Source organism: Maniola jurtina, chromosome 2, assembly GCF_905333055.1.
Source record: "Maniola jurtina chromosome 2, ilManJurt1.1, whole genome shotgun sequence".
NCBI classification, from domain to species: Eukaryota; Metazoa; Arthropoda; class Insecta; order Lepidoptera; family Nymphalidae; genus Maniola; species Maniola jurtina.
The window spans coordinates 13,940,940-13,966,267 of record NC_060030.1 but is presented as its reverse complement, the minus strand read 5'-3'; the positions used below and the strand labels follow the sequence as shown (position 1 = coordinate 13,966,267).

General features: G+C 35.1%; 1 protein-coding gene, 1 long non-coding RNA gene and 1 other non-coding gene across 5 annotated transcripts in view; all 3 read right to left on the bottom strand.

Annotated features, from left to right (window-relative positions):
- LOC123874131 (protein bunched, class 2/F/G isoform-like) overlaps nucleotides 1–25,328 on the bottom strand; it is a 195,877-nt gene that overhangs the window by 129,772 nt on the left and 40,777 nt on the right. The window lies entirely within an intron of this gene.
- Nucleotides 1,314–1,386, bottom strand: Trnak-uuu. Its single transcript has one exon. It is a non-coding gene; the product is annotated as a tRNA-Lys (tRNA).
- On the bottom strand, nucleotides 6,466–23,554 carry LOC123874238. The gene is made up of 3 exons (XR_006797872.1): nucleotides 23,504–23,554; nucleotides 12,943–12,946; nucleotides 6,466–6,478 (listed from the first exon to the last, which is right to left on the bottom strand). It is a non-coding gene; the product is annotated as an uncharacterized LOC123874238 (long non-coding RNA).

Genomic DNA, 25,328 nt, shown 5'->3' with positions numbered 1-25,328 from the left:
GCAAAATGCGTGTAATGAAAGCATTCGTAATGTAACGCAACGCGTGCGTATTACATTAGCTGACGCAATTTTACGCGGACTGCAGAGCTGCATTATTCCGGGTTATTATCCAATATTAAGCAAATTACCTATAATTTGTCAATCAATAGTTATGGATGGATAGCAGTTAGTGTACTGGACTCAACCTTTCGCTTTTTATCGTAGCCTTGGAATGGTAGAAACTTAGGCCCTCAATTTCTAGATCTAACTTCCTTGAGCGTTGCATTTTTTCTTTCTTTATCTTTGAAATTAAGAAGAGTTAATTCGTAACACAGATTAGTAATCCGTTACATGTAATGTTGTTTGGCTCTCAATTTGATATTAACTTACTATAGTAATAGTCAAACTCAGTGAAATTTTTTAGAAATATATCTGCAAATGAAATCTTGCAAATACCAGTAGTTTACCAGATTTCCGCAAAAATGTGCAGTAAATATATTATCAAAGTTACATGGATTTATATAATGTGAATTTTTCACTGAGTATGATTGATTTATTTATACTAATGTAATAAAGAGGTAAAGTTTGAAAGTTTGTTTGTAGGGGTAATCTTTAGAACTACAGAACCGATTTTGAAAATTCTTTCGCCAGTAGAAAGCCACATTATTCTTGAAAAACATAGACTATTTTATTTAAAAAAAAAAATAGAGATCCCTACAGAAATTGTAATAAGCTACCCAGGGTCGGGTCGCTAGTATTGAAAAAAGAACCAAACTACACTTATATGGAAAGCGCTGGGATTACAGCTATTGAATCTTCTGGCCACGAGTAACTTTTTACTTGAATTCAGATAATATTCGTGCTTATTCACCACTACTAACGACATCTATGTAGAAGGCATGTACAGTAAAGAATTCTTGAAAACAAAGTGCTGCACTCTAGTGGCGACTTAGTAGACTGCACTCTAGTGGCGACTTAGTAGAAGACTACGTGGACGAAAGCTTAATACATTTGATTTTAAGCGAGTCTGATAGATGGCGCTACATATTTAAAACTATTTAAAAATCTCGAACATAAGATATATATATTAAAAAATGCATATTATATAAAATTTACATTTTAACTTGGTAAAAAGTAAATTTAACAAGTATAAATTTACCTATAATTTTTTATCAAACATTTCTTACTTATCTCATGATGGGTCCAGGGCTAAAATCATACTGATAACTTTGAAACAAAAATATGATATAATTAATTTGTATTAAAATTAATTTTAATTCAATTTATTATACAAATTAAATCTTTAAAAGAAATCTAACTTAAAAAAAAAGAAACGCCCGAACAGGGACTTGAACCCTGGACCCTTGGATTAAAAGTCCAATGCTCTACCGACTGAGCTATCCGGGCCGGTAACAAATATTGCGTAAAGATGAAACCTATTTTACAAAGCCACTTTATTTACTACTAGCTGTGCCCGCGACTTCGTTCGCGTGGAATGGCTCTGAGCGCGCTTTCTATAGCCACGGACGCTCAGGCGCGAGGCGTGTAGTACGTTAAAAATGTTCGCCGTGATTCTTTAAATTGACATAACTTTTTTATTTATGAACCGATTGACATGAAATAAACACTAAATGTTAAGTGAAGCTTACTACAATATATTAGTGAAAACCGTATCTAAATCGAATAAGCCGTTTCTGATATTAGCGTGCACAAACACACAGACAAACAGACAAAAAAAATTAATTACAATTTTGGGTTCGGCATCGATATAATAACAACCCCTGCTACTTTTTTTTATATATTTCCATTGTACAGACACTTTTCTACAATTTTATTATATGTATAGATACAATCAGTAGAGTTTATATCACATAATATGTGTTAAATACCTATAGGTACCTGTAGGTACCTATAGGTATCTAATCTTTGTTTTAAATACCTATAGGTACCTATAGGTATTTAAAACAAAGATTAGTCTGCTAAATAAATAAAATATGAATTAATCATTACAACTTGGTATATTATTTTCTCTAATCCTATAGTTAATTTTGCTGAAACTTATTGTGCTCTAATTAATTTAGGGCCGATTTTTCAATGGTCAAATAAATTTTATTTGAGGAATAATTTGACATTTTGACAGGTTTCCTATAGAAAAATGTCAAAACCTCAAAGTTATTCCTTAGATAAAAGTTATTTGACGTTTAACAAATCATCCCCTTAAAGTTTAATTAAAAAACATTTCGTTAGCAAAATACTTAAAAATTGAACGTATTTGGCAAAAACGCCATCTATATTAAAGTTGGATTAGCGCTACAGCTACTCAGCGACAGATGGCGCCACTTGTCTATAGATTTCAATTTATTTTCTACCGTGAAACAGTCATAATGCATTATACAGTCAATTGGCACACAAAACGGCACAATTAAAATTGTTTAGATGCAGACGAACACAAGTGAACATAACTTAGTTTAGAAGGATAGGTAGAAAGACTAAATGTTTGCTTGATGGAGAAAAAAAAAAAAAGTTAATGTTGACAATGGTAGCCTTGCCATGAACCATGTAGAACTTCAAACCCTGAGGAGTCTGCCGCTCTTGAAGACTTCTTGGCGGGAACATCGCTAAAAATCTTCCTAACGCCATTCAAAAAACTAAAGCAGATACCTACCTAATATTTATAATACAAAAGATGATTTTTTTGTATGGCGTTACGAGTTACGACATGAATAAAAACAAGAAAAAACAGAAGCTTATTATAAATAATACGTACCTAGTTAATTATATTATAAGTAGATGTGAAGGAAATAAAACTTAGGTTTGTTACCCGCGATAATTAACAAGGTACAGACGGTGTCCACATATGAATTAAAACGGACTACCTACTACCTACATGTCTCAAATCAACAAACAGACTAAAATATCATGGACTCGCATTAAAAAAAAATATCGAAAATTATAAAGAAAAGAATGTAACTGCTAAATCAATACAAAGGTATTTAGATGAAGACATCTATTAGACCAATATTTTAGCGCGTTGCATATAATATCAATTAGCACAGAAAACCTACTCCTTAATTAAATTCAGAACAGTTAACACCGTTGCTCTAATCAGAAAGAAAAACAACTAAAATGACACAAAGCAAAAATGCTGCTTACTGACGAATTCGTGCTCAACAACTTGTGAATTAATCGCAAAAAATAACAAATCAACATTTTGAACTACTTAATATAAAAATCGCAATAATAGCACGTGCATTTTTTCCATTAAAACAAACCTGTGTAGGAGCGATTTTTTTAATCAGTGTGTGTATTTTTTGTTTCGTTATTAGTATTTCTCAGCCGGTGAGCATGGTAAATATGAATTGTGCGCGTAAATATTTGTACTTTTATGAAGCGTTTTGCAATAAATGTAGTATGCGGAGATAATAATTACTAATAGTTAATAACAGTTTATCTTTTCAAAGCGCTAAGATTTCAAATAGTTAATGCAGACCTAATCTTTTGGATCAAAAAATTCCATATTAACTTTCAAGTATGCAATTGCTGAAGTGACCGGAGTTTGGCCCATATCTGGCTTTCTTAAAAAAAAAAAACAGCGAGAGTAAAAAATACAAATACATTCAACTCCATGGATTTTCGAAACAATAAATTTCCACGAGAATTCTGACTTAGTTTGGGATCATTAATAAGATCATCCTGGATTATCCAACAACCTAAAACCTTATAGTTATAAGCTGTTATAATATAATTGTACTAGATAAAAGTTTCACGTGCTGTAGAATCCATTAAATCGATTTCTAAATTGTTCGCCCGCGAGCATGATGTCTCAGCTTTGGATCAGAAGTAGGATCGTTCTGGATTTTCTGACAACCCTAAATCTAAGCGGAAATAGTACGTATTAGACAATAGCTTCACGTGCTAGAATACATTAAATCGATTTCTAAGTTGTTTGCCTGTGAGCATGATGTGTCAGCTTTGGATCAGCAGTAGGATCGTCCTGGATTTTCCGATAACCCTAAATCCAACCGGAAATAATACGAATTAGATAATAGTTTCACGTGCATTAAATCGATTACTAAGTTGTTTGCCCGCGAGCATGTCTCAGTTTGGGATCAGAAGTAGGCTCCGTCCTGGATTTTTCGACAACCCTGATAATCAGTAATAATAATGTGTTAATTAGTTAATAGTTTCACGTGCTAGAATACATTAAATCGATTTCTAAGTTGTTTGATCAATTCGTTTCGATTCGTCAGTAAACATCATTGTTCGAGACTCACTCCTTACGTCGCAGACTGTCATAGTACCTGTAACAAGCAAGGTTGAGCATTTATTAGTATATGTGTAATATATTTTATTTAGCGTAGCGTTGTTATGGTCTCAGTACTAATGCACTTAGATTGTTTATTGACTGTACTAAACGTAGTCAACTGAACTTTGAAGCTAACGGTGGAACACTGTAGCATATTTGATAGTATAAGTTCACTCTGGTACAGTTACGGTTTCTTTCATCCCTGTTCGACTAAAGCGAGACAGCACTCATTTCACAAGATTTCCGAGCGTAATTTTCGTAATTTGATGCTTATCAAAACAATTTCATAGTTATTAATATGTTGACACACTTGTTGATATAGGATATTTATTATACTTTGTGTTTTTCCCAGTAGCACATTTCACGACTGGTAGAGAACTTCTAACAATTCAGTTACATCACATTATAGTCCGGGAGCCACCAATCCTAAAAGCTCCGTGATACGGATTCTAATATTTTTAATAAAAAATAAAAGTTAACTTTTAGACGAACAAGATTAGCTTGGTCGGCGTGGATTTGATTGGCCGGAAATATTTATATTAAATTATTTATTATTAAATTTCCATAATTTTTTTCCGTCATCACGGATTTTGATCAATCGTATATAGAATTGTGTAAAATATTATGTTCAACAAGAAAAAATCCGGCCGACCAATGATTTTTAGCCGGAAAGGTCACGCATACCTGTTTGAATGGTGTGGATAAGGGGTAAAATTTATCCATTATTACGGAAATCTTTTTTTTTTTAATACACGCGTTTTAATGTCACATTTATTATTTCATTTGTAAATCTTTGGACTAAATCTGTCTTTTCTTTATCATTTATGCATTCCGGATTTGTCAAATGCTCGAACATGTTCTGATATTCTTCATTTTCTAACAGGAGGTTGTTGGCTTTAATTTTTCCTTTACGAACAAAAGCCGCTGTATAATCACAACCTGGAAAAGCATGGAAGCCCGGTAGAGCTCGACAGACTGATGAACCTAGCTTTTCTGCGAATTGTGTACAATTTACGTAATTTATTTCGAAATTGGGTTTGGTTGTGATCCGTACTTCTTGCTCTTTTAATTTATGTATGTTTCCGAGACAAATAATTAACACGTCAGTATCTAATGATTTTATGAGGATTTTTTGTTGAGGCGAACATTTGTTTAAGTGGAAAAAAAATCTTTTATCAGCTTCTTCATGGTAGCATTTATAATTTTCATCTAGTATTCGAGTTATTATTTCATTACTATGAGTGTACACAAAACACTTGTCTTCAACTGTTAAAAAAACTTTTTTGTCTTTAATAATTGAGCTACATGTAGTGTCCATCCAAAAATCTGCCTCACTCACTCTTTACAGAAATATAGAAACCGTTAAAAAGCGAAGAGTTAAAATTTGGTATGCGCGATACTTTTGGCAGTTTGTAAGCACGCATACCAAGATAATTATAAATGTGACATTAAAACGCGTGTATTAAAAAAAAAAAGATTTCCGTAATAATGGATAAATTTTACCCCTTATCACACCATTCAAATAGGTATGCGTGACCTTTCCGGCTAAAAATCATTGGTCGGCCGGATTTTTTCTTGTTGAACATAATATTTCACACGATTCTATATAAGATTGATCAAAATCCGTGATGACGGAAAAAAATATGGAAATTTAATAATAAATAATTTAATTAAAATATTTCCGGCCAATCAAATCCACGCCGACCAAGCAAATCTTGTTCGTCTAAACGTTAACTTTTATTTTTTACTAAAAATATTATAATCCGTGATCACGGAGCTTTTAGGATTGGTGGCTCCCCGCCTATTACACTACTACGATTACTAGGCACTAGCTATAACACAGTAGCTACAACACACAGTACAGTTATCAGTTAGAGCTTACTTTTAACACAGCTTTGAGCTTACAAATTGATTATATTTACTTAAAGCCAGAAATATTTTCTCAAACTTCATATAGCTCTCCTTATTATATGTATAAAAAATATTGTTTTTAGTTCCATGCATGCATCATCACTTGTCAGCCAAGCACTAGTCTATAAAAAAAATTTGTTTGCTCTAGTACTAACACGTCTATGTACCTAGGTATAGCAAATAACGTTGTAGAACCGTGCCAACACATTGCGCCGTGCCTTTTAACATTTAATCAAAAAGCAGCCGTTCCACCTGAATTTGAAAAAGCCTAAATTGCTATTTCTGGCTCTGAGACCCGGCTTTAATAGATTTAGCCGCCGCAGTATTTTCGACTCCTAGCAAATCCTCATAATAATAATAATCAATGTCAGACAGAAGCCTAAAAGTGTTGCCTAATTTAATTATAACCAACCGCCTAGGCTATTCCGTTATCAATCGGCGAAAATATTTGGCTGAGCATCTATTATGAAAAAGATAATGAGACGATAAAAAAATAGCAAAAGAAATTATCGTTATAAGTGTCGCGTGATGTTTTTTTAAATATATTTAAATAGGAAGCAAAATGAGCTGACGGGTAACTGGTGTTAAGCGATTACCGCCGCCCATGAACATTTGCAGCACCAGAGGAACCACCTTTGCGACAGACAAGACAGGACAGACACACCTTTGCATTTATAATATTAATAGTATGGGTAGTATGGAAGTATGGATTTTGATCACCTTGTTCACCAGGCAACGTAATTTCAATAACGATTACAAGTTTTTGGGCATCTCTTAGAAAATTCAAGAAAATGAGCACTTATGCACACATCGTACACACATGTATATATTATGCGCGCCTTACATTAATCCTCATGTAAAGAATTCAAGATAAAATATTTGCAAATTAAGCTTTCAAAATAAATGTGCGAGGCGGTGTTAATTAAACATTTTCGCATGAACGTTATGCAAACGACGACGCTTTCTGATGCATTTTCGGGAAATAACGGTGGGCGATAAGATTTTGAGAAGTTGAACCGATCGTGCCTGTGTCACTTACATGAGATTTCGAAAAAGTTTGGCGCAACTGACCGCAGACTTTTAGTTGAACCTACTTTGGTCGGAATTGAAGTTTGGATACAAAAACAGTTTCTCTACATATTCGATTTCTTTCGTTTTTACGTTTCCGTATCAGAAGGGACTCTTACTAAGCGTCCACTGTCCGCTAGTCTGTCTGTCCGCGGACTGTATTTCGTGAACCATATTACGTAGAGAGTTGAAACTTTCTGTGTGTATTTTTATTGCTGCTATAACAACAAATAATAAAAATTTCAACATGGCAGCCATGCAAATCAAAAATAAATAAAAAGCACGTAGTATTTGTTAAGTATATCATGTGTGATGGTACGGATCCGTCGTGTGCAAATCCGACTCGCACTTGAACGGTTTTTGAGCTTTATTCGCTAGTGGTGCAACCGACCGCGCCGAAGAAAGTTTTGAAGTGTAATAGGTAACATAGTAGTTTTATGTTTGAATGGGGTCCGGTCGCTAGTCGCGGCACCATCTATTACGAAAATGTATGTCTGGCTGTCTCACGTTATCACGTTATCCATTTAACTGCTTTTGACGAAATCTGGTACAGAGCTAGACCGAGAGATACACCGATTTAGACAGCCCGGAGACAAACATAAAGCATTTTTATATCGGAATGATTTTCCGGGATAAAAAGTAAGAATTCCTACGGGATTTTTAAGAATCTAAATGCATCAAAGTTGTGGGCATAATCTAGTTTATATACAATTATTAATACACTATTTACTACTACACTACCATAATACAATTATTTAATTAATGATTCATTATTATTGTTGTATTATTTAATAATCTCCTTCGGCGGAAAGTAAAAAATAGATAAAATGAATGAGTAAAAGATAAATTAATTGGTTCTTTACATCTAGTTTATATACAATTATTAATACACTATTTACTACTACACTACCATAATACAATTATTTAATTAATGATTCATTATTATTGTTGTATTATTTAATAATCTCCTTCGGCGGAAAGTAAAAAATAGATAAAATGAATGAGTAAAAGATAAATTAATTGGTTCTTTACATTGATAATAATGATATCAATAACAGAATATTTAAACTATGCGACATATTATGAGTAGAAAATAAACGTGATAGATAAATTATTAATAGTAAATATAGATTAATAACTAGCTATTAATACATATAATGCGTAATTTGTTTTTATCTTTGTATGACCTGAATGTTAAAGGCCCATACCTATTTAGAATTATTATTAAATAATTGTTTGAGTAATATTTTATTAGATTAAGGACTGATTTTTCAAAGGGGTCAAATAACTTTTATCTGAGGAATAAATTAGAAGAAATAGGAAGGTAAAGGAAATCTGTCAAAATCTCAAATTTATTCCTTAGACAAAAAATATTTGACGATTGAAAATCAGTCCTAAGTAACGTAGACACATTTGGGTAGGTATATTCGGCCGTTATTATATTAAGTAGGTACCTAGCCGAGTTAGTAATAAAAATTAAAAATACGAACCAAAAAAAACATGAAAGGCATTAATTCGAATCGACGCATATTAACAACGTAAGTAATAAATATTGTAATCGTAACAATAAATTGTGTTTTGTATGGCTATACCTATAATCTAGTCGGCCCATGCGCGGTTTAATTAATGCATTATGAATGGAGCATGCATTTTATTGGCATGCGATGTGAATGAACCGTACGGCTAATAACGTTACTACAAGGCGACAACATTTATCCGAAGGAAAATAAAAGGAAAAGTAGACTGACTAACTGACTGATCTATAAACGCACAGATTAAATTATTTGAACAGTTCGGTTCGGGCTGTGGCATGCAGATAGTTTTTTTTTTATTTTTATTCTAATATTTTTAAGGGGCTTTTATAGGTGTCCTATATGCCAGCCCCATCGGTACAATCTAAATTAAAATTAAACTAGGTTTATACCTAAAACTACAACAATTTGAGAGAATCACTAACAAATTCATACACTTTCATTGCCGAAACGCTCAAAGGTTTGTTTAAAATACAGTTGAAAATACCAATATTTGCATGCAGATAGTTATTATGTTAGAATCCGCTCAGAAAGAATTTTTGAAAATTCAACCCCTAAGAGGGTTAAATAAGGATTTGATATTCGGGAAGTCCACGCGGACGAAGTCACGGGTCAACTATAAACTTGTGAATATAAAAATATTATATTGTACGCAAGAGCTCAAGGTTCATCCACATCGTAGTTACTTTTTGTAGAGCAACGTTTCCAAGTTTAAGGGTGCGTTTCCATTGAAGCAGAGCCGACCAATTAAAAATTAGTGAGAGATGGCGAGCAAAAATTAGTATCACGTCATCTAACAATAACCTGATTGGTTTAGAAATCCTAAATCCTTCCTGGTAGGGCACCTCTAGGTGCACGACTAGAAAATTCTAACGGCGCGGCTTCTTTAATATACTATACTTAAATCATTTATTATGATTTACCTAAAAACATTTATACTGGATTTATATAAAATGCATATAAATTATGCATTTTATGTAAATCCACGCGAACAAAATCGCAGGAATAAGCTAGTTTTATAGGAAGATTTAGGTTGACATCATCATCATTATCAATTCATCGCCAGCACTACAGCACTTTCAGTAGTGGGCCGGCGAATTCAGAATGAGAAGGGTTTAGGACATTATAGCGTCACTAAGCTGGCCAAACGCCGGCAACGTAGGTATCGGCGGTTCCTCTGGTGCTGCAAAATTTCATGGGCGGCGGTAATCACCTAACATCAGGTGACCCTCCAGCTCGTTTGCTCGCTATTTTTTATTTTAAAAAAATGCGGATTGGCAAACTTCACACACTTTTGAGAATACTATTGGTGAACTCTCTCAGGCATACAGGTTTCCTCATGATGTTTTTCTTCGTCGTTAAAGCAGGTGCATACCCGGGACCGAACCTCAGCCCCAGGAGTGGGAGGCTAACGTTTTAACTACAATACTATCACTACTTAGATTTAGGTAGGTAGGTCAAATAGTTACAACAAAAGAACTTTACGTGATCACTGGTCACAATAGCTGACGCCTGTCATAGTACCTACAAGACAACGCCTAGCGACCCGCAAAACCCAGACAGACGGTCAGACACGCTTCTAAGTGGTCATTTCAGCTTTGCCTGACGTTTCTAGACTAATCAATATGCTTTTAGGCAGACAAACATTTTGCCGTATTATGTTTCGCGCTAACTAATAGCTGTAAAGTGTGCGTCACACACTTTAGCGAGTAATAAATAGTGGTGTAATTTTGTGCCGTCTTCTCCTTTAATTTTCGAGTGGAAAATCTTAAGATACCCGCTCGGGTTATGTGGGATTTCTGAAAACCCCCTCGGTGGCTCTCCTCAGCACATATTGAGAAATAATTGTAGCCTATGTCACCGGGACTATAACAACTAATCGATTGACACCTCATTCATCTAAATCGGCTCAGTAGTTTAGGCGCTACGGTGGAACACACATAAATACATAGACTGCTAAAATTATAACCCTTTCTTTTGGCTTTACCGCAGTCGGGTAAAAAGCACTTGCTTACTTTGCATGTAACCTTTGTGAAAAGTAAATGTCAACACTCAATAATACAAGTGTTGAATGCAACATTTAAAAGCTCGTAAACGAGAATGATTTATGACCGAAGGCAGTCATTCGTTTATTTACTTGCAAGCTAATGCCAGTAAATTCATCCACGTGGTTTTAAGTTTTAAAAATCCCGTGGAAACTTTGATTTTCCGTGACAAACAATATCTTTAGTCCGCCTCCAGGATGCAAACTTCGGTTTAGCCGCAAAACCATTGTTTAATTATACGTATGTTTTCATATGGGTGGCATTCTTAATCTATTTATGTATACTTAATAATAGTTTTAGTTAGTTATTCTTAGAATGAGTCATAAGACTCCTCCCACGAAGAATAAATAAGAACCTTTTAGAGATAAATTACGTCCCCCGTAGAACCCTTTCAGCCCACGCGAACATTTCGCGCGCCCCGCAGCGTATCACAAATAGCATTGCCGATCACCAAACTACAAATAAATAACAATAGCAAATGCTTCGGAAACCAATTACAGGCAAGATAGGGACTTCTTTAGGGAATCATTCAGACGATATGTGTCATTTTAAAGTTTAAACTATCATGAGTGATTTCCATTATAAGTATAAATTGTTACGGCTATACTCAATAGTCAATAGTCGATGTAAGCCCGACTTAAGTTTCGAACCCATCCGGGGTCCTTGTACATAGGGACTCAGCTCGCTGAGACTCCCACCGCGACGCGGAGCGAGCTGAGTTTCAAAGCCAAGGAAGAGACAATTTCCTCAAAGCCTTTTGATACTGTCACATCGATCTAGTCTCACATCCCCTACTAAAATCCCTGTAGTTTGAATGGTAAATAGGTAGACAGTTACCCGAGGCCCGATTTTTATAGGGCCGCCGTGGAAAAAACAATCAGTTTCTTTCAACTTTTGTGCCCTCTTAGTGTTGTTAGTTGTTACCTATATATTTTATAGCATTTATATTCGATAGCATTAAATAAAAAAAAATATGACGTGACGTCAAATAAAAATCTATTATACTTAGGTATTATAACATTGAAAGTTCAATGTTATAATACCAAAGAAAATCAAAGTTGCTCAGCGAGCTATGGAGAGGGCTATGTTAGGAGTTTCCTTGAGGGATAAGATCCGAAATGAGGAGATCCGCAGGAGAACCAAGGTCACTGACATAGCCCAAACTATTAGCAAGCTGAAGTGGCAGTGGGCAGGCCATGCTTGTCGTAGAGGCGATGGCCGTTGGAGCCGGAAAGTCCTTGAGTGGAGACCGCGTTTAAGCAAACGTAGTGTGGGACGCCCTCCAGCACGATGGACCGATGATATTAAGCGGCTGGCGGGAAGTGGCTGGATGAGGAAGGCTGAGGACCGGGTGTGGTGGCGCTCTTTAGGGAAGGCCTATGTCCAGCAGTGGACGTCCACAGGCTGATGATGATGATGATGATGATGATGATTATAACATTGAACTTAAAATATAATTTTTTAAGTTCTTGGACGCGATAGCCATGGTTTCATTTGAATTAAAGTGGCAGTCACGAAGGGGTTAAGGTATTATCACGATATTATAAAAATATAAAAATAACAGCCATAAGAACTTTTTTATTTTATATTCTATTCAGATACAAGTTAGCCCTTGACTGCAATCTCACCTGATCGTAAGTGATGATGCAGTCAAGGACGGAAGGGGGCTAACCTGGGGGGGGGGGGGGGGGTTGGCAGTTTTCATTTAACCAATACTGCTTTGGTTTCTACACGGCATTGTACCGGAACGATATAGTTAGTAGTGAGAGCAGTGTTTAATTAATACGATTCTAAAGTAAGTTTGGTGAGTCTGAAACTAAGGTAAAGTCTGAAACTAAGGTCAACCTATTTCAATAAAGTAACATTTCTGTTTGCAACGGCTAACTAACTACCACAAATGCTAGATGCTGTGTCTAGCGTGAATAAACCCATACATACGAGTTTATACACGGAAAATTCTTTGAATAGATCTAACTCCTAAGATAGTAGTAGGTATCTTTATTGACCTTATTACGGCTTGTTTAAATTTGGCAATAGCACATTAACTGTAATACGGTAACAAGACTCTATTAAAGTACTTGTTAAGCTCAAACAACATAACGCTACTTCACTCAGACGTTACGCGTAGGGACTGACAATTGTCCAAGAATTTCCAAATAACTGCGTCTCTGCCTGCGTTATTATTTGACTGACAATCAACCTTGGCGTTAATATCGACCTTCCTAGTTATAAGTGCGTCATAAGTCATAATAATACAACGCACAATTTTGGCAGCACGTGGATATAAGAAGGCTAAATTAAAAATTCTAACATTATCAGGTTAATTCGTGAGAAATGTAAATCATGGGTTAATTGTAGCACGAATATGACTTTCACTTTATTAATATGCGAACGCAATTACAATTTTAATCATAGCGAGTGATATTCAGTTGAGAAACGTATGACAAGGACGTAGAATAACTTGAGGATCGTTTATTCTTGGAGGGTAGCCTTTTCCGACGAAAGGTCTGCAGAGACACCTTACTCTTCCAGACAGAGTCAATGTAACATAACATTAAAAAATGTGCACAACATCAAGTAAGAGAGACCCAGTATTTGATACTCAGAGAGACCCAGTAGATAATAAGTTTATGCTTACTATGTGTATATTACACTACTACAGCATTATGCTGAGGCGATTCCCTTTTTGGGACAGTTTGGCGCCACAGACACGCATTCTGATTTTTACTATTATTTAGATTTTATAATTGTTTATTTTTAGATATAAGATTCATTGAAATTCCATGCAATTCGGCTCAGAGGATCACCGTGCCTTTGCAGTACAAGTTTATTATTTACTAGCTGATGCCCGCAGCTTCGCCCGCGTGGATTGGTCAGATCCCCTGCAGCATCAGAATTGAGGAGTTGGACTCCAAATTTTTTATGAAACAATGTCGCAAAGTTCCTCTATCGATTAAAAAAGAAATGACGCAAATCTCGGAGATTTCGGTGTACATAGGTAGAAAAACACAACTCCCTTTTTAAAAGTCGGTTAAAAAAGTAGCCTATTTTACGCCCTGGTCAATCCTCTACTTGCCTGTGAAAGTCCCGTCAAAATCGGTTCAGCCGTTCCAAAGATTAGCCTTTTCAAACAGACAGACAGACGACAGACAGACAGACAGACAGACAAAAATTTTAAAAACGTGTGATTCAGTTATGGTATCGTTCAAATAACCATATGAGCTTAATATGAGGTAGTTATTTCGAAATTACAGACAGACACTCCAATTTTATTTATTAGTATAGATTAGAACTACGAAATAGCGGTGGTCGTCTCGGCCGAAATGCATGGAAAGCTCAGTAAGTTATGTTTTAGATAAATATTTAGGTTTTTAAGTTTAATTTATTAGTTTTTATGTTTTATCCGTTTTCATTCTATGTACTGTGTTTGCGCCTAACTTTATAGTCCCGAATAAAAGTATATTTATTTATTTTATTTATTATTGCATATTTCAAACATGTCCGAATCCTTCTGTTGCTGATAGCAAAAACCCTGAGTAAGGATTGTTAACCACATCCGAAATATACCTAAGCTTTGTTTACATTTATATCATATCTTCTTCTATGTCACCTATATGGTAATATCTATACCAGAACACACCTAAGCGAATTTCGGTCATGGCGGCTGGAGAATTATAGCGCACAAGTGTGTACACAAATTGTGTATTCCCTTACTCTCAAAGTCAGACTGAACTGCAATCCAACATGACCGGAAAGGTCAGCTGCATGACTGACAGTCTCAATGCATCAGTCTATATAAATATCTATTTAAGAGAACCTCTAAACGAAACCGAAAGTGCACTTAAAAGTAGCTGCGAATTGAGTATCGTTATCAGAAGCGGATGTTCCATTAGATGCACATATTCAATTGAGAGGTGCATCGTCCAAGCTGTTCGATATAACTAGGTCGTTATAGGGTCGAGCGTAAAGGGATCAAGGTCGAGGACTGTGAGAACTTTAGCGTGGTCTGTTGTAATTTTCTTTTGGATTTAAGTTATAGCCTGTTACTACTACTATTATTAATTCTAGATGAAATGGTGCGTGTTTCAGCTGTGAACACGTTAATTGGTTACTATTTTCAAAACTAAGACCGTTGACTTATGAACATTAATTTATTATTTACTAGCTTATGCACGTGACTTCGTCCGCGAAATTCAAACCGCTATATAAGCTTCAGAGGGTGAGGGGTTGAATTTTCTATTGTTGAAGATGTCTATTGTTTACATAGTAATTGCGATCTGCATGCCCAGCCCGATTGACCATTAGTTTGAGCTGTGCGTGATAAATCAGTCTTTTCTTTTCTATATTTAGATGACTTCACTAGTCATTTAGAACTTTAATATTACAGGTTTTTGATTTTCTAACTATTAGATCAAGTTTGCCCTCATACGGACTATATGAAATTACTGCTACAAGCTTATTAGTATCTAGCTGTTCTCTTTGACTTTGGATAAAGATATTGGTATTTTTCCGATAAGTTCTTTTCAGAGTTTGTAGTCAAGTACAAACATGGTGTGGAATAAAAATAAGGCCCGTCTTACTTGACTCTACACTAATGATTCCATAAAAAATACTAATTACTTATCTACTCCATATTCACGTCACTCCTACATACATAGGCATAATATTATGTGTAGTTTTCCTATTTAGTATTTACTAGTGAATGATTTTCCAATATCAAGTGGGAAGAAACCTATACCTTAGTCATCTTTATTGATTACTAGCGATCCGCCCCGGCTTCGCACACGTAGCTTATTAGAATTTTCGGTGGGAATCGTTAATTTTTTTAAATAAAATAGGTACGGCCTGTTCCTCGGGAATAATGTAGCTTTTTACTTGTGAAAGAATTTTTAAAATCGGTTCAGTAGTTCCAGAGCAAACAACCTTACAAACTTTACCTCTTTATAATATTAGTATAAATAGGGAATATTAAATTCTTCCTGCTACCTCGTCTGCGTGGATTTAAGTTTTTAACCGACTTTAAAAAAGGAGGAGGTTCTCAATTCATCAGAATTTTTGTTTTTAATGATCCCGTTAGGGAGTATTTCAAAATTCTTTCTTAGTAGTTTTGTCTTAGTAATCTAAGTTATAGAGGGAACCTACATAATATGATGAGATCTCAAGATACTTAGTCAGAGCGGTGTGAGCTCCATGTTGTCATCTCAGTCACTCATTATTTTTTTGTATAATGTACCTATTATACATTTCCATACACGTAATTAATAAAATGAAGAGTTAAGTTAACATACGCCAAATACCGCATTTTATGAGAATGTATCAAACGGAAATAAACCACAATTTACTAATTTGCTTCTTAAATATTAAGTTAATTAACCTATACATATTTGTAAGCAGATTTTATCATAAAATTGCATTCTAAGGTTATCCTTTAATAATGTCAACGTGCACAACGGGCGTAATCAAAAAATTTTGCACGAACAAAGCTATAAATAAAGAAGGGAACTGAGATAATAAGCAAAAAGTATAGAGCCTTCGACATTGTCGCGCTCGAATGAAAAAGAGTCGTGTGCAAAGGCTCCAAATAAGGTTCATTCTAAATAAAAAAAAACAAAATACCGATCGAGCATTTACCGCGTAACTTAAAATCATCATCATTATCAACTCATCACCAGCCCACTACCTGAACACGGGTCTACTCGGAATGAGAAAGGTTTAGGCCATAGTCTGCCACGCTGGCCCAGTGCGGATTGACAGACTTCACACACCTTTGAGAATATTATGAAGAACTCTCAGTTATGCAGGTATCCTCATGATGTCTTTCTTCAAGTTACAGCAAGTGAAATATATATTAATTGCTTAAAACGCACATAACTCCGAAAAGTTAGAGGTGCGTGCCCGGGATCGAACCCCCGACCTCCCGAATAGGAGGCGGACGTCTTAACCACTTGGCTATCACAGCTAACTTTAAAATACAGGAAGCAATAACTGCTAACACCAGTCTGCAATCCTTTTGTCACGCAACCTCTACAGGTAACCTCTATTGGGTAACGTTTAATCAATTAATATTTTTTGTTCGTGCCCACCGCTTCCGAAACATCGCAAAAGAACTAGTTTCCGTTAATTTTGGCTTAAAGGAAGTTGCATGCTTAGAAATTTAACGCCATCCTTAAAAAATTAAGGAAGTAGATACATTACGAATATTCTTAGCTTTTTGTGTATCGCCCTATATGGAGAAGTTCCAATGAGGGGCTTAAAGGTGATCGCATACCACTGCGAACTATCAAGATTAGACAAAACAAAACCGCCAAGGCTGTAGGTTTGGTTTGTAATATTAGAAAATATTACAAATTCTCATTATTTAAAGATAATATGTGTGACGGTAGCAGCAAGATTCGGCTGCTGTATCGATGACAGTTAACGGCAGCTCTGACATGTCCTCTGCTCGTGCATTTTTCGTTACTGCAGGTATAAATCAATAGCTATAGATTGAAAAATTCGCCTCGACTGTGTGCGATCTTTTTAATTGCTTAACGTAAGAGCAATCAGCATTATATACTTTGGTTATAACTATTGAAGCTGATCGCGATGTTTAGATTGGAAACAAAACAATCTTAATGAAACTTAATCACCAATCATAAATTATTTTCAAAGCATAGTGCTTGCTTTAAAAAAATGTAATTTTCATGAAAAAGTGGACACAGCTAGTTAAGTACTCATTATATGTATTGGAATCAAAAGTCTGTTCAAAACTCGTAAATATAACTATTTATGCAAAGTACCTAACGATATAAATCTCGTATGCAGTCATAAAGATATTGATCTTCTACTAGACATTTAGGTAAGCTGAACAGGAAATGGTGCATAACAATTTTGCTCCAACCAAAATGCACACTGCAATAAAACTATATATAATTTAAATGAAGATATAATTTACGCGAATCAGCGAAAATAGTCTTTAAATTAATAACGTTAAGATTTATCAACAACTAGCCGATGCCCGCGACTTCGCCCGCGTGGATTTAGGTTTTTCAAAATCCCGTGGGAACTCCTTGATTTTCCGGGATAAAAAGTAGCCTATGTGCTAATCCAGGATATTATCTATCTCCACTCCAAATTTCAGCCAAATCCGTCCAGTAGTTTTTGCGTGAAGGAGTAACAAACATACACACACACACACACACACACACACACACACACACACATACAAACTTTCGCCTTTATAATATTAGTGTGATTTCTTTTTAAATATCGTGGGAATGTTCAAAAGATATAAAGTATAATGCAGATAAAGATAAGATGGTAATAAAGTTAAAGTATATTTTATGGTAAATCGTAGATTCTAGATCGTTTTATTTAAAAATAATGGAAACTAGTAATGATGGAGGCATGTAGGAATCTTTTAAAGGCAAGTAGGTATGAATGATATATTATTTGTATTTTATTATTTCATGCCGTTACTCGTGGGCTAACATGGATTCTAATGAACATTTACTAAGGGATCCTATGGTATTGTATTTATAATAAACATACAATTATGTAGGTATAGGTATTAAAGTAGATTTAAATATAATAACGCTAATAATATTGCTAATCATTATAATAAAAATAAGAATATATGGGTATTTTACTATTTGTGGAATAATATCCTCTTGAATATATTATGTGAAGCTCCATCGTAATTTCAAAGACAGACTGGAGGAAACTGAGGATTTCGTCCGAAGTCGTCAATTTAAATGCCGTAAGTAAATTATGTATCTACAGTACACACAGCTCTGTAAAACCTTATACAAGTGTAAGTGTTATAAAAACAAAAATAGTATTCGAGAAATCGAGAGTAGTGTTTTGTACAGTCGGACAGAGTAAACTATTAGTGAGGGAACTCTCGGTTGGATCCTGAATCAACGATAGGTATGTCAAATATTAGGTTATGGGAACAGTTCACGACAGTTATGGAACTTCGTACTTCTTCTTGTCACTGGCAGGCGTCAAATGTTATGCGCAATTCGTCCCACGTTCGCAACTCGTCCTATTCGCATCCCGTCCCATTCGCAGCTCGTCCAATTCACATTTCATCCATTTAGCAGCTCGTCTCATTGGCAACTCGTCCCTTTCATATGGCTTTTTGACGATAAATTCAATAAATATACTAAAAAGTTGGTCCGCAACTTTACTCAAACCAAACAGTTTAGTTTCAGATCTAAAATGTAAATAAATATACGTGTAAGTATAATATTCCGTTTTATATACATCTATACGTTTAGAGCATCAATTAAAAGGTTACCTAATACATAATATAGGGGTTGTAGAGTCAAAACCTTCGTAACTTTGACTGTATAATATTAGAATCGAATGAGCAAACATGATATTATTTTTGTCAAGGTTTTTAGTATTGTTGGAATATTTATGATATTTTATCAATATACGGATTAGCTTTCATTTCTATGTTCACTTTGACAACTCCAACTCAACTACATTTAGGTTGAGGATAGAGCGCACTTTGACTTAAGACTCAAGTTTCAGTTAAAAGGAGACAGATTCATGCCAGCGGCATAACGCTGTCTCGTTTTAACAGTGTCTTAAGTCTGAGCAAAGTCAAAGCTGCGCTATAGATTTCAGCCTTAAAATTTAGCTTCTGTCAGTATACCTAAGATTTTATTTGTAAAGTGCTTCCTATTAATATGCGCAGTTAAATAAAATGGCGTTTAGACACTTTGTACCAATCTAGATACAATGTAGTTGGCCGTAGCAAGATTTTCTACAAAACTGAAACGGGTCTCGTAAGCTCCGCTAAATAGGTCTTGAGAACGGTCTATTGTAGTTCGCACTTTGTAGATAAGGCTTACATTTTAAAGGCTGCGTGTTGCTCTGTCTTATCTTAGTTTATCTTCGAAACAAGTGTGGCTCAAGCCATTTTTTCTTAAAGAACACAGAATTTTTATTTTAGCGAATTTATTATCTGAGAGTGTAGGCCTGAATGTAAAAATGTAAAAAAAAATGTAATTTTAAACAATATCAATAATAACTCTAGGTACACTACTTTATATTATTTTAAAAATGTAATTTAGTTTTTGTAATCTTTTTTTTTTGTTTATCTAAAAATATAAACTACTGTAAGATAAGTTATAATTGTTTAATATGATGTTGTTCATAATGACTAGTATATAATTATATTGTAAAATAACCAAATGTGAAATGAAGAGAGAAAATAAAAGGCTTATTATTATTATTATTATATTATCTGAGAGTGGAAGAGGAAGACATGTTGTGCCGACCCCACGTAGCATGGGATAAGGGCTGGAAGAAGAAGATTCTTGGGTAGTCTCATGTTGCATCACCTCACGACATTATACGCGATCTATACATTTTCATGTTCATTTTAACAAAGGGATAGTTATTGGTCAGAGGCATTGGATGATTGACTATATGAACCATATTAAATAGGCAAAAAAGGATTAGTCTATCCTGAAATTTAATCCTCAACATGTAAAAAAAACAAAATATAAAACTGAAAGGGAATATCTCGCTGTTAAAATTTGTGTTACTATTCGTTGATTTTTTTTTTTTTAGTTCATGGTTAATTTGAAATATATATTTTTATCAGATATCTATTATAGGTAGACACTTGGTTAATGAAAAGTTGAGTACGAAATATAAGTAGGTAGGTACTTACATCCACTGATAAAGAAGTTCCACTAACTAGGTGTTAAAGATAACTGACTGCAAAGTATGTAAACCAGTTTTCCACCACTCAATATCGCAACATTGTATGTTTGAGATTTTAACCTGCCATTGGTTTTAACTTATTTCCTAGTTGAAGTTTGAAATTCAAGTTTCGCTAGGTAAACGGGGATACGGTTGAGAAAACAGGTAATTTTCAACTTTTTAACTTGTAAATGCGCACGCCACTCGAGAGAGCTGGGAGGTGAATTCAGGTTGTTTTGCTGAAAAAACATTCAGTTAACTTATAAACCCAAGCTTTTTAGCATTCATATCTTTTGCGCTGCATATTTTGAGCAGTCAATGAACTTTTGGTAGCACAGATTTGCCAATTAGAGAGGTAGGTACTAGATACTTGTACTAGGTACTTGCCTATACATCGTGTTTGTCATTGATTTTAAAGCAATACGTGAACTACATTGAAGATGCGCCTTGACCCAAAGAAAATCGGAAACAGCCGCAATTTCTTTGTAATAAAATCTTCACAACAAACCGAAGGAACACGTTTAAACTATCACCATATCTACACGGCTTCCGTAATAGCTAAACGCAATCTAACAGATCAAGTAACAAATAATACGTATTTAACTCGGATAATTAATTAAAAAAAAAGCAGCAACACTTAGATGCAGTACCTACTCCATGTTCGAGTGTGGAGTTGACAATATCGACAATGTTGATGAACATAAAACGACTTTAAGTTTCGAATTCAATCAAAGTTTGATTTTGGTATGAAACTTGATTTAGTTGTTCTATACAAGGTAATAGATAAATAGGAAGATAATAATCTCCACATTCTGTATGTCGAAATATCTCAAAAACAGGTTTCATATACAAGAAAATATTATAGACCAATTTTTCTGTAAAAGTGACCAAATTTACAGGAACAAACCCTTTTTTAGCAACCTTTAACCCCGTGCAGGATTGTTAGCGACACTCTGATTGATGGTGAATGGTGACAATTTGTTTAGAACAACAATATCAAGGTTCATACCAACATCCAGCTTGCCTCCGAAGCACAATGCCTAATTTCCCTGCACTTATTAGCACATTAGTTTGTCTATTCCCTTGACCATAGCTAATTAGTAAGTAGAAACGTCACGTCCAAGCGCCATCAAGACGCCACTGTCGCAGCGCCATAGGATAAAACGAGCGTGCGACCAATGCCAAGTTTTTTCACTCGTGTCACACGCGAATGGGCGTGTAGATCTGCGATACGTCATTTAACACGACGGTGACCACGTGACTCTATCGTAGATTTATGGGATATTATCTCATCTTCTGATACTTTGTAAGCTAACGTCATCAATCTGTCCTTTTCAGTTTGACAGACTACAGTGTCAGAGTGAACTAGAGTGAAGGAGCTCTCAATTTGATCCTGATTCCGCCTAATATTAGGTATAGTACACGACAGGTCGAGATGGCAATCGAGATGGGGACGTCCCGAACACCCGCACAGCCTCCACGCTAACTGCTTGCGGAATAGCGTGGGTGACGTGCGGATGTGCGGGGCGTCCCCCCGCCTCATACCCCGATTGCCAGCTTGAGCTATCGCGTACTATTTGACCATCAGGGATGACGTGAAATCAAATATCTAAAACTCTTTGCCACGCTGCACGCTCGCACGACGGCTCATGTCATACACCTAAGTAGTCGTTTCATAGCCTACATTTGACAGGTGCAGCCTCGAGATTTTGTTACTTTCATAATTGTCGTGAACTGTGACAGTGTGACATTGCAATTCTTAGACCACACTCAGAATAGCTCGGAAGATTAGTTTCTACCAAACATCGTTTAGGAACAATAAATCTACCAACTGGTGCAAATCGCAAATAGAGCCATTTAATAAAAACCATAATGAAACTTTGAAGAAACCATATTTTTCCTATGAAAAAAAAAAGAAATGTGGTCATATTTTTCTAAGGAAAGTAAAGGATGAAGTTTCTTTTAAACACGTATTCACGTGCCAAATGGGTCAAACGTCTTACCGTTCTGTCAAAGAGCACTACTATAGCCATATGAAATAATTAAAAAATGAATGAAGTCTTATATTTAAAAATTATTCAGTTAAATCTTCTATTTCAAAATTAGTTACGATAAATTAAATAAGTAAGTTAAGCTTATGCTTTTTATATTGTTTCGGAAATCTAGTTAGTGTAAGCACTGAAATCACATACCTGGAGCTAATACACATACTTAAAATTAGAATTTACACTATACTTATATGTAGCTTCATATTAACTTTACATGTTGTGTTTGTAAACAGCAACAACAAAAGCAGTTTTCTTTGTAGGAAGTGTAATTATCTCTAAACTTGATACTAATGGAAGGGCAAAGTTTAACTTGTAGTTAGTTATCGTGTACGAGACTGAGTAAATGTTTTAACTAATCATTAAGTAACTCATTATTCGAAACGTGAACCAACAAGGAAATGGAAGTTACATGAGAAACGTTGAAAGTAAATCGGAAATCCAATATATTATACGAAACGAGAGGTTCCAAAAGTAAAAGACCTCCATTTGATATTGTACCTATTATTATTAAACAAATAAAGAATTTTCATTATAACTGAAAATATTTGATTCGTTGCCTTACAGACCGATAAATAGATGAAACGAAAAGAAAAGATATGATTTATTTGATTCTGAACGTTTGTAAGTTATCGTAATAACAATTGTTATTTCCAACAGTCTACGAAGTTCCGAGTGCATGAAAGTAATATCGAAGCTTTACAAAAATTATTTATAAGAAAAGTTCATATTACATCACGTTGAGCTACACATAAAGGAGCTTGGAGAAAAATGTGTGCATCCTGGTCCAATCCCCCAATAGGATGTACCGTGGTCCAATCCCCCAACAGAGTAAAAAGTTAAAACCAATGCTATATGAAAACAATTGGGGTAGGTACATTAATTGCTTGATCTGTCGAAACGATAAATAATAACTGCAATTACCTAATGCTTTTAGTTTTGAAAATATACCAAAACAACATGTTCTCATTTGAACTTGGCCACCATAGTATGTAATAAACTGTACCTACCCCAAAAGCTTTCATATGGCATCTGTTTCAAGACTCAACATGGTTGGGGGATTGGTCCAAAATGACTCAAGATCCTTTATTTTGTGAAGGATGTATATCTCTTAGAGACAAAACGTGAAATACTGTTGTAAGTAAATAAATAGAAAATGAGGTGTTTATAAAAACAATTAGCAAACCGCAAACGATGCCAAGTATTTACACAACCGATATAATAAATTCATTTTTCAGTGAAATATTTCTACCGACCAATGAGACAATCGAATTCTTTGGCATCATTTAGAACAGCGTAGCTTGATGGTACTTACAAAATGTGTAGGTATATGGTGCTCGATTACGATAAAATGACAGCTACAATGCCCCGATCCCAATAGCTGGTTTTATATTGTTTTTATAATAATTGGTTGACGCTCGCTCACTATTGGCTACAACGCATTGTTGCAACAAGAACACCATAAATTCAGCCAATCACAACAATTCAATGATAAATGTAAAAATGATTGATGCAATTTTTCCGCAATCGAATACATCTATCCCGTAACGTCTACTGCTTAAGCACTCGCATTACTTACAGTAAGTTCTGGTGGAAGAAAGCAGACATCGATCAGACTAAACACAATTACCGGGCCAAGAAGTGGGTTAATTGAAGACAACAGCTACCGCCGCAGGCCAACGCACAGATCCGATCACAGAACAGCTCTCAATTATAAACAGTATAATAAACTGTTTGTTATGAAGTTATGAATGATGTTTATTAAAAGTAAAGATACAGCGCGGAAAGTCGCGGGAAAAAGCTAGATTCGTTTGTTTGTATGTAATCAATAACCTTTGAAACTATTGTACAGAATTCTTTCACCTTTAGAAAGCTATTTTATCCAGATGTAACGTAAGCTATAAATTGCATAGGTAGGTACGTACCGCGGACGAGCCGCGGGCAAAAAGCTAGTATTTAATTATTATCTACAAATACCTGCTAATTATATATTTATTACTAGATACGCGTTGATTTAGGATTTAGGTATTTAAAAATCTCGTGGGAACTCCATAGTTTTTCGGCATATAAAATAGCCTAAATCCGGCTCCTCTCTACCCGCAACATCATCCACGTGAATTTAGATTTTGAAAAATCTGATGCGAACTCTTTGATTTTATGGAACAAAAAAAGAGCTATGTCCGTTCCTTGAATCAAACGTTAAAATCGATTAAATGCCGCGAAAAGATAGCAGACAGACAGACAGACAGACTCTATCGTATTTCAGTAAAGGACTCTATGGCGTCTCTGGGGTTTTCGGAGAAATAAATCAAATATCTAATGCTTGTTTATCTGCAAGGTATATAATATTATTAATTCTCAATAGAAAAACAGCTCGTGAAGCTTTCTGCAATAACCGGCGGATACTTAGGTATCTGCAGTGCGACACCATCTTACATCGATTTCCTAGACGTCTGAAAATAGGCTCGTTCCTTGATACGAGTAGATTGAGGAACTTGCTTCTAATTTATTTCTCGAGAGACCGAAGAATTTAAAGTGATTGTTAATTCTAAAATGGTTTAATAATACCTAAACAATACATCATCATCAAGCCATGGCTGGCTCACTAATGACCACGGATTTCCTTTCAGAATGAGAAGGGTTTGGCCATAATCTACCACCATGGCCAATTGGTGCATATTGGCAAAATTTAACATCACCGTTTTCTTCACCGTTAAAGCGAGTGATACTTAAGTACTTA